A 13,797-nucleotide genomic window follows, 5' to 3' on the forward strand; every position below is an offset into this window, starting at 1 on the left:
CTAAACACAATGCTACCCACTGGTGCCTGAACCCTCTGTCTTAGTCCATTTTGGCTGCTCTAACAAAATACCATAGCCTAGGTGGCTCATAAGTGACAGAATTCATTTCTCATAGTTCTGGAAATCGGTGAGTCCGAGATCAAGGCACCAGCAGATTCAGTGTCCATTCAGGGCCAACTTGCTCATAGACAGCTGTCTTCTCACTGTAACCTCGCATGGCCCAGAGGGCGAGGGAGCTCTCCACACTGTGTTTTATAAGCGCACTAATCCCATTCCGAGGTCTCCAGCCCCCTGGTCTCACCACCTTCCAACAGATCCCACTTCATAATACTATCAGGTCAGGATTTCAACATAAGAATTTTGGAAGAAACACAAACATTAAGACCGTAGCCCTTTCTAAACCAGATATTTTCACTGAAGTTCTGCAGGTAATGCTTCTCTGTTCTTGGAAATAAAGCCCGAGCTCCACCAAGGCTTTCTCTCTATGTTTTTAAAAATTATTTTATAAAAGATTCATCACTGTTTTGTGGATTAAGTGAGAAATGAATGTAAAAATCTGAGTATAACATTTGCCACATATGAGATACTCAGTATTAGCAGATATGATTATGACTTTTAGTTTCTTATTTAAAGCAAATGTGAAGTTAATCAACCATCATAAAAATCTATGCTGTCCACACATATGTTTATTTCTGATCACAAATGAGAAATCGTAGACTTCCCTGGAAGAAAGGAGGTACATTGGATCTGAGACCAGGAGTGGTTGCACTCACTGTCATTTTTCCATTGCTCAATGAATGTAGTTGGACTGAATTTATAAATTTTCAGAGCAGGAGAAACTGGAGAACAAAACCATATATGCACAGGGTCTGAAGAACACAGAGGAGCGTGGAGGAGGACTCAACCACACGGCCAAGAGCCCCAGCGTATCCTCACTGACTCTGCTGTCACTCCACACCTATTCTCAGGTCCTCGAGGACTTATGCGAGTGTGTGTGCACATGATATTCAGCTTCTCACTCAAGTCCTCTGTTCCACCACGCCTTCCTTGGGCACTCTTCAGCACAGATGCAAAGGAAAATGAATGAGTTGAAATGGATGAAGCAAAACAGAACCGATCAGCACTGAGGATAAAAACAAAACACATAAATATAAAATAAAACTCAAAGGAAATGCCCCAATGCAGCAGATTCAAAAATCACCACCTAAAGCACAGCTATAGCTACAGCTAAATGAATTCTCCTTGAGTCGAGGTGATTTTTTTTTTTTCCCCTGCTGGCATTGTTATCAGGTTTGGCTAACCCTGCGCTTATGCCATGCTGTTTTGATGCATTAGCCTGCTGCTACTGTCTCCTACACACCAGAGGTAGCAGCCTTTGAGGAGTGAAACTACTTGACACAATTTGATAAAACAAAGCAAACTGTTCCCTTTCTCAGTGTTTTTTAGGATGTGAAATCAGACATGATTTAACACAAGCTGGTCTGTTCTATTATTTATTCTCTTTCCTGCTCTTTCTACCCATATTGTAAAGGATAGATGTATCTATCACTCATAAACATTTGTATAAATAAACTCGTATCAATAAAAATATACATTTATATCCATTTAAACACAGGAAAGCATCCCTATTACAGAATACAGTTAAAACAGATGAAAGTTCTGTTAAAAGGAAAGAAATACGATTAGTAGGTGGATGTTTAAATTTCAAACACAAACAAGAATTTTTTTTTGTTTTTTTTTTCCTCTGCAAATAGATATGTTCAACACTGAGATTTGCTATTTTGTTAAATGGTAAACTTTTCATTACCACAGGACAAAGATAGAAATATTACGGAGGAAAATGATAGGTTAAAACAGAGTTTACACACTATATTCTCTTTCTATTCTAAGAGTTTCTTATTTTGTAAATATACCCAATTTGAGAAATAAAAGCCACATTGTAATTTTAAATGTGAGTGATATTTCTGTAAGGGTTCCATCCTCAGTATTTTCATAATTTGTTTGCAAGGTGAGTTTCACTGTTCCCTGTAGCAAATATAATGTTATATTCCTGAACTCCAAAGAAGAAAAAAAAATAATAAACTTTATTCCTTCTAGTTGCTCCCTCATTTTCCCCAGGACACTGATTTGATCTTTTACCTCCCCAAATTAAACAAATAGTTCCAAACTCTTTAGCCACATCCAGCTACAGGTACCCTCTTCCCTTATCCCCCTATGCAGTCTCTATCTTATCTTGCCTCTCTGTATGTCTTAAACATTGAGTTAAGTATTTTATATAGATTATCATAATATGAAGTCTTATACGTACACATTTTAATCTTAAATGTCAATTCAGATTTGTTCACATTTTCGTATGTACAATAGTGTCTGTCTCCTATAGTTCACAATTTATATGGTATCCTGGTAATTTTAGAGATTTTTATTATGATGTGGTTAGCACATAGGGTAGAGATATTAAAAGTAAAAGAAAGATTCTTACAGAGAATCACAGTTATTACAATTATTGGCAACCATTTAATATAATAGATGCTCATTCAGAAATGAAGAATAAAAGTCACAGAATAATTTAAAGGCCATTAGAAATCTGGTCACAAATGACATCACTCACAGCCACATGGCAGCTCCTAATGATAAAGATTTTTAAAAGGTCTCTGCTAGGCATTTACACATCACACAGCATCCCAGAACCAAGGCACTAAAGGTTTTATATTAATGGACAAGTGCAATTCAGTGTTAAGATAAAGTTAGAACTGTTGAGGCTAATGGAGTATTTTTAAGAATAAACCTGCAAAAGCTTTGGTCATTCATCTTTTCATTGCTCCAGGGTCTACACAGAGAGATAGAAAAACAACCAGGCCGCAGGCCCAGACGCATTCTACAGTGGTGCCCATTAACTCTTGGAGAGAATACAGACATGCCACCTAATGATAGCAATTTCCAGTCAATCTAGCAAAAGACATGACCTGTTCTGGGTTTCCTGGAGGTTATAAGAACATTGACTAATTTACTGAGCCACTATAATAAGATAACCAGATGGAGAAGCTAATGGGCTGAGACAACGACAGTTAAACATTATTTGCTTACACCGGTATAGTGGAGAATAGAGTATATTACAGGCCAGTACATACCTTTTAATTAAAATAATACTGTTTTCAGCATTATTTTAATATAGCAGTTAGGCAGCATGGATTCAGAATACCACCAGTACATTTTCTTTTTGTTTGCATCTTTTGGGATGACTGCTTTAGCAAAGTCAGACAACCTGAATATGGCAGTATTTTGATCTAGCTGTTTAAAGAGTCTTTAATTTCTTGTTTGACACTATCATGTTGACATTTAAAAGAACAGGAATCAGTAGAGCAATAGTCAAAAAATCAAAAATCTTCTAATTAAAAATAAAATCTTGAAGAATCATTTGGTACAATCTGTACACCTTATCTTTGAATACATTCTGAGTTATTCTATAAATCATTAAAATTTAGAATACACCCTCAAGTTTCTGTTTTTAAGATATTTCACTTGTTTACTACAGTTACTCATTAAGGCATTGCCTTAAGCAAATCCATTTCAGTGACCCAACATCCTTCTACACCCAATTCTAGTATGCGTACAGTAGTGCCCCCTTATCCAAGATTTCACTTTCTGTGGTTTCTGTCAACTGTGGTCTGAAAATACTGAATAAAAAATTCCAGAAAGAAAACAATTTGTAGGTTTTCTATTGTGGTCCGTTCTGAGCAGCGTGATGAACTCTCTCACAGTCCTGCTCCAGCCTGCCCAGGTCGTGACTCATCCCTCTCTCAAGTGTTCATAAATACTGTCTGCACCACCTGACCTTTAAGTCACTTAGTAGCCATCTCAGGTGTCAGATGGACTGTCCTGATTCCAGTGCTTGTCTTCAAGTCACTCTTACATTACTCAGTTCTGTCCCCAAAGCACAAGAGTAGTGATGCTGGCAATTCAGAAATGCCAAAGGGAAGCTGGAAAGTGCTTCCTTTAAGTGAGAGGGCAGAAGTTGTCAACTTAATGAAGAAAGAAAAAAAAAAAATTGTATGGTGAGGTTGCTAAGATTAACGGTAATGAATATTCTATATGTGAAATTGTCAAGAAGAAAAAGAAATTCGTACTAGTTTTGCCGCCACGTCTCAAACTGAAAAGTTACAGCTGCCGTGCATGATAAGTGCTTAGTAAAGATGGAAAAGTTTTAGTTTCTGGGTGGAAGACATGAACAGAAATGTGTTTTGGTTGATGGGAATTGGGTTCAGTACTCTCTGTGGTTTCAGACACCCAGTGGGGGTCTTGAGCCGTATCTACCCTCTTCTTCCCCCTACAGTCATGAAGACATATTCTCATCAACCTACACCAGAGACTGACCAAATAGTAGTGGCCTCACGTGTCTATGAGATTTTCTTGTACCACAAAGCGTTGATAGTTTTTCTTTAATCTTTTTTTTTTCCAGTAGGAAAATGATTTTATTTATTTATTTATTTATTTTATTTTGTTGATGTAAAATGTGGTTGATTATTGTGGCCCATTATCGAAACCTCCCTCCCCCCTCCCTCTCCCCACTCCCACCCAACAATGTCCTTTCTGTTTGCTTGTCGTATCAACTTCAAGGAACTGTAGTTGTTATGTCTTCTTCCCCCCCACAGTTTTGTTTGTGAGTGTGTGTGAGTGAATTTATTTATTTTTATCTCCCACCAATAAGTGAGAACATGTGGTATTTCTCTTTCTGTGCCTGACTTGTTTCACTTAATTCTCTCAAGGTCTATCCATGTTGTTGCAAATGGTAGTATTTCATTCTTTTTTATAGCTGAGCAGTATTCCATTGTGTAGATATACCACATTTTCCATATCCACTCTTCTGATGATGGACATTTGGGCTGGTTCCAACTCTTGGCTATTGTAAAGAGTGCTGTGATGAACATTGGGGAACAGGTAGACATTCGACTTGATGATTTCCAGTCTTTAATCTTTACCTAATATCTTGTTTGGAACTTTTAATTTGAACAAATGAAACACATGTTATCCCAATTTTTCTTTTGCAGATTTATTCCATTCTCCATTATTTTTCCTCTGCCTTCTCCATTCACATTTATTTTAACTCACTCAGTTTCTGCCCCTACTTTTCTACTCTTCCCTTTTCTCTACCTCTCAATAATCCCTTCATTTTTCACTTGTCCCATTTTTCTTTCTTTTTTTCATATTTTTTTCTTTGTTTTCTTAATTTACCATTTGGTCACTATTTCATTACATCCGCATGTTTTGAATCATAGTGTTAATGTTAATTTTACATTTCTGGCTTTATGCTCTGAAAGACATATACACAAACACTAGCAAGACCAGTAAAAATAAACACATACACATACAAATAGAAAAAATCTTTATTCCTTCCTTCCCTCCTTCTTTCCAGAGGTGGAGAGAAAGTGGTAATTTGGTGGCCAGTCTGAATTAACTAAAAGTCTGTCCAACTAAATAGTATCTGTAAGAATAAAATTATATTTGAAGAAAAGTGCTTTTAGAGATTTATTATAAATTGTCTATTTTCTTTGTTCATTCACCCGTGTGGGAGATAATATTCCACTACAGATAGTTTAAACAACAAAACTATATCCACCTCTTGTGTGAGGTCTATGCTGCCACTACTGTATTGATTTGCCCTTCACAAATTCTCGGCAGGGAATCTGTAAAATAACCCAGTTCTGAAGTTTCTGAACCATAGAGCTTTCAATCTCCTTAAGAAAACTGTCATCTACCAATACCTAAGTTACTTTGCATCCACTGACAATTTTTAAACCTGACTTGAGGTCTTTATCTCTACTCTCAGTTGTGCTGGTCATTTGTTAACTAGGAAGGTGCCAGTCCTCTCTATGAATCAGTTTCATCTGAAAATGGAAAAAATAAGCAAATTTACCTCATAGGCGTATTGGACACCTAAATGATGTTTTTTAATTTACATACATTAAGATTCATTCTTTGTACTGCAATGTTCTATGGGTTTTGACAAATGCACAGTGCCATTCATCCACTATTTCAAATATAAAATGCAAGAGTATAAGGGTTCAAATGGCCTAAAAAATCTCCTGTGGTTCACCTATTTCAGCCATCACAACCCCCACCACTGAACCCATGAAAACCACAAAGCTTTTTACCATCTCTATGTTTTTGCTGTTTTCAGAATTTATATAATATGTATGTTTGAATGTCATACAGTATGTAATCTCTTCAGAATGGATTCTTTCACTTAACAGTATGCATTTAGGATCCATCCAGTTTTTTCATAGCTGGATCACTCACTCTTTATGGCTAAATAATATTCCATTTTATGGGTGCATCACAGTTGGTTTACCCATTCACCTATTAAAGGGTGTATTGGTTGATTTCAGTTTTGGGTGACTATGAATAAAGTTGTTATAAACATTCATGTGCAGGTTTTCATGAGGTGATAAGTTTTTGAATCAGTTGGAAAGGTTATCTAGGAATACATTTGCTGGATTGTGTGATAAGAATGTGTTTAGATTTTTAAGAAACTACCAAACTGATTTCCAAAGAGGCTACACCCTTTTGCATTCCCTGCAACAATAAATGAGTTCATCTGTATCCTCACAAGCAATTGGAATTGTAAGTTTCTTTGAATTTTAGTTATTCCAGTTAAGTACTTAGTGATATCACATTATTGTTTTAATTTTCAATTCGCTAATACATATGATGTTAAGCACCTTTTCATATCCTTATTTGCCACTAGCACATATTCTTTGGTGGGGTGTCTGTGGAGATATTTTACCCATTTTTTAGTTGATTTGTTGGTTTTCTGCTTTCAGTGTTCTTTGGATGTTTTAGATACAAGTTGTCTATCAGATAAATGTTTTACAAATATTTTCCACCACTGTGTGACTGGTCTTTTCATTCTCTTAGCAGTGTTTTTTGCAGAACAGAAGGTTTTAATTTTAATAAAATCCAACTAATCAGTATTTTATGGATTATATTTGGTATTTTATCTAAAAATTCATCATCAAACCCAAGCTTACCTAGATTTTCTTCTATGATTTCTTCTAGATGTTTTATACCTTTTTATGTGATAATTAGGTCTATGACCCATTTTAGTTAATTTTTATGAAAGGTATAAAATCAGCTTCTAGATCCTTTCTTTTTCTCTCTCTTTTATCACTCTCTTTTTTCTTTTCTTTTCTTTTTTTCCTTTTCTTGCATATAGACATTGAATTCTTCAATGAAAACACTATCTTTTCTTTGTCGATTTGCCTCTACTCCTTTGTCAAAGATCAATGACTATGTTTGTGTGGGTCTGTTTCTGGGTTCTCTATTCTGACTCATGATTCTGATCTATATGCCTATTATTTTGTCAGTATCACTCTGTATCAATTATTGTGGCTTTCCAGTAAGTCTTGAAATTGGGATCCTGCAAGTCTGTTGTCCTTCAGTATTGTGTTGGCTATTCTATATTGTTTGATTTTCTAAATAAACTTGAGAATTAATTTGTCAATATCTATAAAATAATTTACTGGGATTTTGATGGAATTACATTAAGTCTACAGATCAAATTGTGTAGAACTGACACCTTAACAAAATCTCCTCTTTTATTTAGATCCCATTTGATTTTGTTCATCTATGTTTTATAGTTTTCCACACATAGATCTTGTACATATATTGCTGAATTTATACCTCAATATATCATTTCTGTATGTGTGCTAATGCAAATGGCATTGTTTTTAATTTCAAGTTTCAATTTTTCATTGTTGGCATATAATAAAACAAGTAATTTGTATAATAACTTGTATCATGCAGTCTTGCTTCACTTATTAGTTCTAGAAGATTTATTTATTTATTTTTTATTCTTTGGGATTTTTTATGTAGCAGTCATTTCATCTGTGAATAAAGATGGTTCTTGCTTTGCTTTGCTTCACCCCCCACGGATTTGTCACCCTACTTCCCCTAGGTGACGGAGATGCAAAGGATTACTCAAAGCCCATCTCTACTGAGCAGTGAGAGGCCCCGAAGGGGTTAATCTCCTGGAACCCTCAAGAGAGAGGCATTCCTTCCTTGGGCAATTAATGCTGAATTGGGGTTCTCTTCCTGCATTTATTTTCCAGACCAGGAAGTTACAGGAAGAGACATAGGTGGGGTTATAGTTTAGCAATATAGGCTGGTAACTTTCAGTGAAACAAGCCAGGTGACATTCCAGTAGACAATTAAGTGGTCCTATCAACAACAGTTTGGTCTTAGCAAACATTCCTTCTTAACAGCAATTTCTCAGTATCTTTACATAACAATCAGTAACCAGTCTGTCTTTGAGCCAGCAACCTGCTGTGCAACAATCCTTATCTTGCAACGGAGACTTATACCCTGAAGGAAATTTCCAGTCCTCCACAAGGTCAATATTTGAAACGGCAAGGCTTTGGAAAACCAGGCCCTGTGAAGTACATGTGCTTTATGGTATATTCCACAGATAGTTATAATTCTCCATTTCCAATCTGTATAAATTTTGCTTCCTTTTCTTGTTTTATTGTACTTTCTAGGACTTCCAACACCATGTTGAATAAGACTGGTGGGAAAGGACATATTTGCTTTGTTCTTGATCTTAGGGAGTAACATTTTTCACTTATGCTACCAGATCTTTAATCTTACATGCTAAGCAAACATTCAAATTGGATCAAAAACAAAGCCCAAATCTCTAGTTTATAAGAGAGAAAATAAAAATAAAAGAAACTTGTAGAAAGATTTTTTAAAAGCAGTTACTTTTAGAGAACAAGAGTTAGGTTATCAGGAGAGGGCTTTACCCTCTTCTATACAGAATATGAAACCAATCCCACTATCACATCTTGCAAAGACTGATCCCTCTACAGCATCTTTGGAGATCTCATGTTTACAGAAGAAAAAAAAATCTCACTATACAATGATTGCAAGCGACCTCAACTCTCAAAAAATCCTCTGATTTCTGAGCTCTCTTTGTGGCCCAGGTCTAAGAGAAAACTTGTAGAAAACATAATGAGAATTTTTGTTGGAATAAGTGAGTCATGGTGAAAGAGTGGACATTGTTATAATATTTTACACTTTAAAGAAAAAAGCAAGTCAAATAAACTTATGTTATAAGTAAATTTCCAGTAATTTTATTTCTGTCACTATTCATGAAGCTATGATTAATTTATTAGAAAAGCCTTAAAAAAGAGTAGTTTGTCATGTTTAGGCTAAAATGCTTACATTATAAAAAAAAAATTCCTCTTTTCCCCAATTTTCCCTTTCTTGGTGAAGATAAGGAGGTACAAGGTTTAAAAAAACTTTTTATTAATTAAATGACATTTGGTCTGAATGATAACAATAAGCATTTCATGATTAACACTGAACATGGGGTCTGCTTTTTAACTAGTTTGTTTTGAAAGATTAATGTCCTAATGTCTCTGTGGGTGAAACATATAATCTGTTTTCTTAATTTTATTTTAAGTTATTCCTTATACTGAAAAGACTCTGAATTGTTTCTTGCTTTTAAAAACTGTTTGAAAGAGATTAACAAGAATTTTGTAAAAGAATACATAAATCAAAACTATTAGTGTGAACAACCTTTGTATGTCTATAAATGGTTTATACATTTGTATAAATTAATTAATTAACTAATAAGACTCTAGTTAATAATTTTTTTATTTGTTTCAGTTTTTGGTTGTTTTTAATAATTGTTTAGGAGGCTGGAATTAAATTGGCTTTTGTTATAAAAAAGCCAGACTTGGAATGAGACTTCTGGTTTAAAATGACATCTAACTCAAACTACTACTGTCCCCTCTCCTAACTTATCAAGTAACCTATGGAGGTGGGAGAAGGGGTTAGAACAACATCAAGAACCAAGACTAGCAGGCATCCCAATTTCAACTTCTGAGAAGAAAGTGGCAGTAATTATAAAAGTGATGAATTAGTACTGTGATCGTACTTACCAGAAGGACATGTTCTGAATCGTTTCATGAAACAAGGTAGCAGACACGGCATCTCCACCATCTTCTATCAGTCTCACAGCTACAGGGTTTGTGTCATCCGAAAAACAAGCAGCTGTCTCTCTTGTTTTGTCTTTATTTTTTTACTTGGATGTTTTGTAATAAAAATGTTCAGAATATTATTCCTACATATCTAGGTCCTTAATCCTGCTTTTGCTTATCTACCCATAAACCAGTAGCAACATCAAATTCCAAAAGCATTGGAAAAGACATGATAAGCGTGGAGCAAAGAGCAGGGCAGAGGGGGAAGAGACTATCTATAATAAAACCAATGTTTAGTCTACAAGGTATCGGTACTGTATGCTAGGTAGAAATAAAAGAATCTACTTTAGCAATGCATGCTAGTATTACAATGGTTAATATTCTAAATTTGGTTAGGATAGCAGATGATTAGGTAGTGTGTAGAAGGAACATTTGATATGTGCACAGTGAGTACATATGGTGAGCTGTAAATGTGTTAGGAACCGGGACTTGAATGCAGAACTTTGCATGTCTGCCTGAGACTCCCCATTATAAATCTAGTCAGTTAGACAAAGAACCATACATCGATCTTATCTGTAGGATACAAGTTTATGAAAGCAATGTCTTCAAAATAATTTAAGAATTAATGTGATTCAAATAAAAAAACATGACTAGCTCTTCTTGAAATATGACAACGATGATTATAAAGTATATTTTGAAAAATAAATGCCTTTGTCCAGTGATTCTCAAAGTATGTTCCCCAGACCAGCGTTGTTAGCATCACTTGGAACTTGTTAGAAATTTAAGTTCTCAGGCCTCATACCAGACTTGCTGAATCTCTGAATTTGAAGAAACTCTGGGGTTGAAGACTAGAGTTCACTGCATTAACAAGTCTTATGGAGATTCCAATACATATTCAGATTGTTCTAAAACATATTCAGTATTACTTCGGTTATCTAATGTATTAGGAGTAAAGAAGTTTGATGTCAGAGGCATTGCATATCAATATACACAAGTATATACACACATTTCTATACCTGCTAATTCAATATTCCCTTTGCCTTTTTAAAAAATTTCTTTAATATCTGCTTTACCAATTTTTATATTAAGTTCTCTCTTAAAATACCTGGTGAGGTTTGTTTTCCTGATTGACACAAATTTTAAACTTCATTATAAGTTTATATTATAAATTAAACAATGAGGATATGTCTACTAAGTCTTAAGAGTGTATGAGGGGGACTGATAAAGAACTGTTATGCAAGATAGTTGCCATCTTGTATGCACCAGGGCTTGGAACAAACTTCACAATATCATATGGCATGAGTTAATAAGCAAGCTTTGTTCAGAAATCTTGCAAACCTGGGGCCAACAAGAAGACAAGAAAGCAGAAGGTCCACAAAGCAATCATTTTCTCCAGAGAGAAGCATGCCAGTGCCAGGACATTCTGTGGAATATACAGTATGGGTTGGGAATCCAGGGCAGATCCCCTCATGCCTGTTTCTCTTCCTCTTTTAGGACAAGCATGAAAACAACTGAGTCCTGAGTCAGGGGCAATGTGGATTACTGAGATGTCAAGCAGACATGTCCAGAAGCCTGTTCTAAAGAAACTGTCTGAGAAAGTCAGCTATCCAGTACCTGGAGGCTTTGGGACTCATGGGAATTTGTCAACACTCCTATCAGTGGAAGAAAGATCACATGAAGAGTTGGGTTCAGATACAGTGACTCCTGCAGGGAGGGTAGAAAGTCCAAGCTGTCTTGTTGTCCAGTCAACTCAAAATAAATTTATTTGTTGCTCCACAGCTCCTTATGCTGCTCTACATTTCTTTTTATTTACATCAAAAAATTTAACCCATTAAAATACTATCTAATTTGCTTACTTATTATGTCTATTGTTTTCTGTCTGTTTGCTAGAATGTAAAGTAAAAGGGGGCAGAGTTCTTGGTTATTTCACTGATATATCCAAGTGTCTAGATTCATTCTGCATTCTAGTAGGTATTCAATAAATTCTTACTGAATGAATAAATAAATGAAGGCTAGAGATTTTTTTCTCCCAAATTTGACTGTTTTTCCTTTTTGGCTCATTTTCTTGGAATCTAGACCACCAGCCTCAGCTCTAAGTTTTGCTCTCTGAATCTTGGAAAAGATTTTTATATCAAGAACCGAGATCTTTTCTACACTTATAGATGTTTTCTTCCTCCTCATAAGTTTCTCTTTCAAGAAAGAAAAGTGAGTCCATTTAAAGAAAATATAATGACAAGTATTAGCATGAAAATATAGGAAAAAATCGAGTGTATAATTAGAATGATCCAAATTTATAAAAACAATAAAATGAAAGAAAAAGAAAAGGACCCAAAATAAAGGTGTTCATAATTCTCAAAGCACAGGGCTGGTGAGAGATAGGGAGTTAGAAATGTGACAAGATGAGTAACTGTAGTAGAATTATAGGTTAAAAAAAGAGATTTTAGAAAAGGAGAGAAAACTGAAAGATGACAGAAATTACAGATGTAATTTGTGTGTGTTACAGTGAAGATAGTATAAAAGTTTCTGAAAGAAGGGCCAAGGATCTGTGAGGTCAGTATGTTGGATGGGTCAAAACATGTAGGTTTAAGTCACAGAAAAAAATCTTAAAGGTAATCTCCAATGTGGAATTTTGCAAGTGACAGCTACCGGGATAATGACTGAATGATGTCAAAGGAGGGAAGGGGAGTCATTTTTCTTATTTTCTGTCTTTCTCTCCCTCCCTCCCCTCCTTTTCCCTCTTTCCTTATCCTCTCCCTCTCTCTAACCTTTTCTTTCTTCCTTTCTTTCTTTCTTCATTCTTCTCTCTCTTTCTCTCTCTCTCTTTTTTTTTTTTTTTTTTGGATGAAAGATTATAAAACAATTGTAGAGAAGCTTCAAAGGGAGACCAGAAGTGGGGTGTGTTTTCTCCTCTCTCGTGTCTCTGAGCTAGAGGGGATAAGAAGTTTCATTTGGAGACGTTGATGAGCCCATACCGACCTAGTTCCAGTGACAGAAACTTCAGGAAAAATCTGAGATGGAGGAAATGTTTGCACAACTGTCCTCATGGCCAATACTTGCTTAATTTTATAATGTATTGTCTGCCACAGACAGATCAGGTTGTTTCTTTAGCCCAGAATTTAGCTCAAAGTCAGATACTGATGAATGCTTTTTGAATACAATGTTGATTTATAGATAATTCATTTGTGTAATAAGAAACATATCCATGTAGTAAGGGAAATGCTACCTATAAACACATCAGCACAGTGCTCATGCTTAGGATGCCTTCAACAATTTCAGCAAAATTTGAAGTTGAATTTCAACTACTTCCCATTTTGATTTTCTTATTATTGAATCTTGGTACATTTATTTTCTACACTCAAAATCAACAAATCTCACTTATGTATCACAAAAGACAATAAGATAATTTTATCTGGCTTACCTACTTTATCATCATAGTCATGTTTTATATGCAACTTATTAAAATGTTTTTTACATTTGTCTTTTCTATTAATTGTCTGTAATATCTGAACTCAGGAAATGTCAAGGTTAAGTCCCTCACCTAGATATAGAAATAGAATGACAAAGTATGACAGCAGGAATTGTATATGATATGCTCTTCTACTTAATCATGTGTAACATGTCACTTCTCATCCAACTTATCATGAGAGCCATTGAATGTCTTTGACAGGACATATATTTGACTGCTGGAATGATGGACGTCTGTGAATGTGTAGACCTGGCTTGATGGGACAAGATTATGAATGTGTGGCATCGAGGGCAGCTTCCCAGCAGTGAAAACTGAATTTTTACCTGATATTGCACTAAGGTTTTGGGATATTTGTCC

This window comes from Cynocephalus volans, chromosome 14 (genome assembly GCF_027409185.1).
Source record: "Cynocephalus volans isolate mCynVol1 chromosome 14, mCynVol1.pri, whole genome shotgun sequence".
Lineage (NCBI taxonomy): Eukaryota > Metazoa > Chordata > Mammalia > Dermoptera > Cynocephalidae > Cynocephalus > Cynocephalus volans.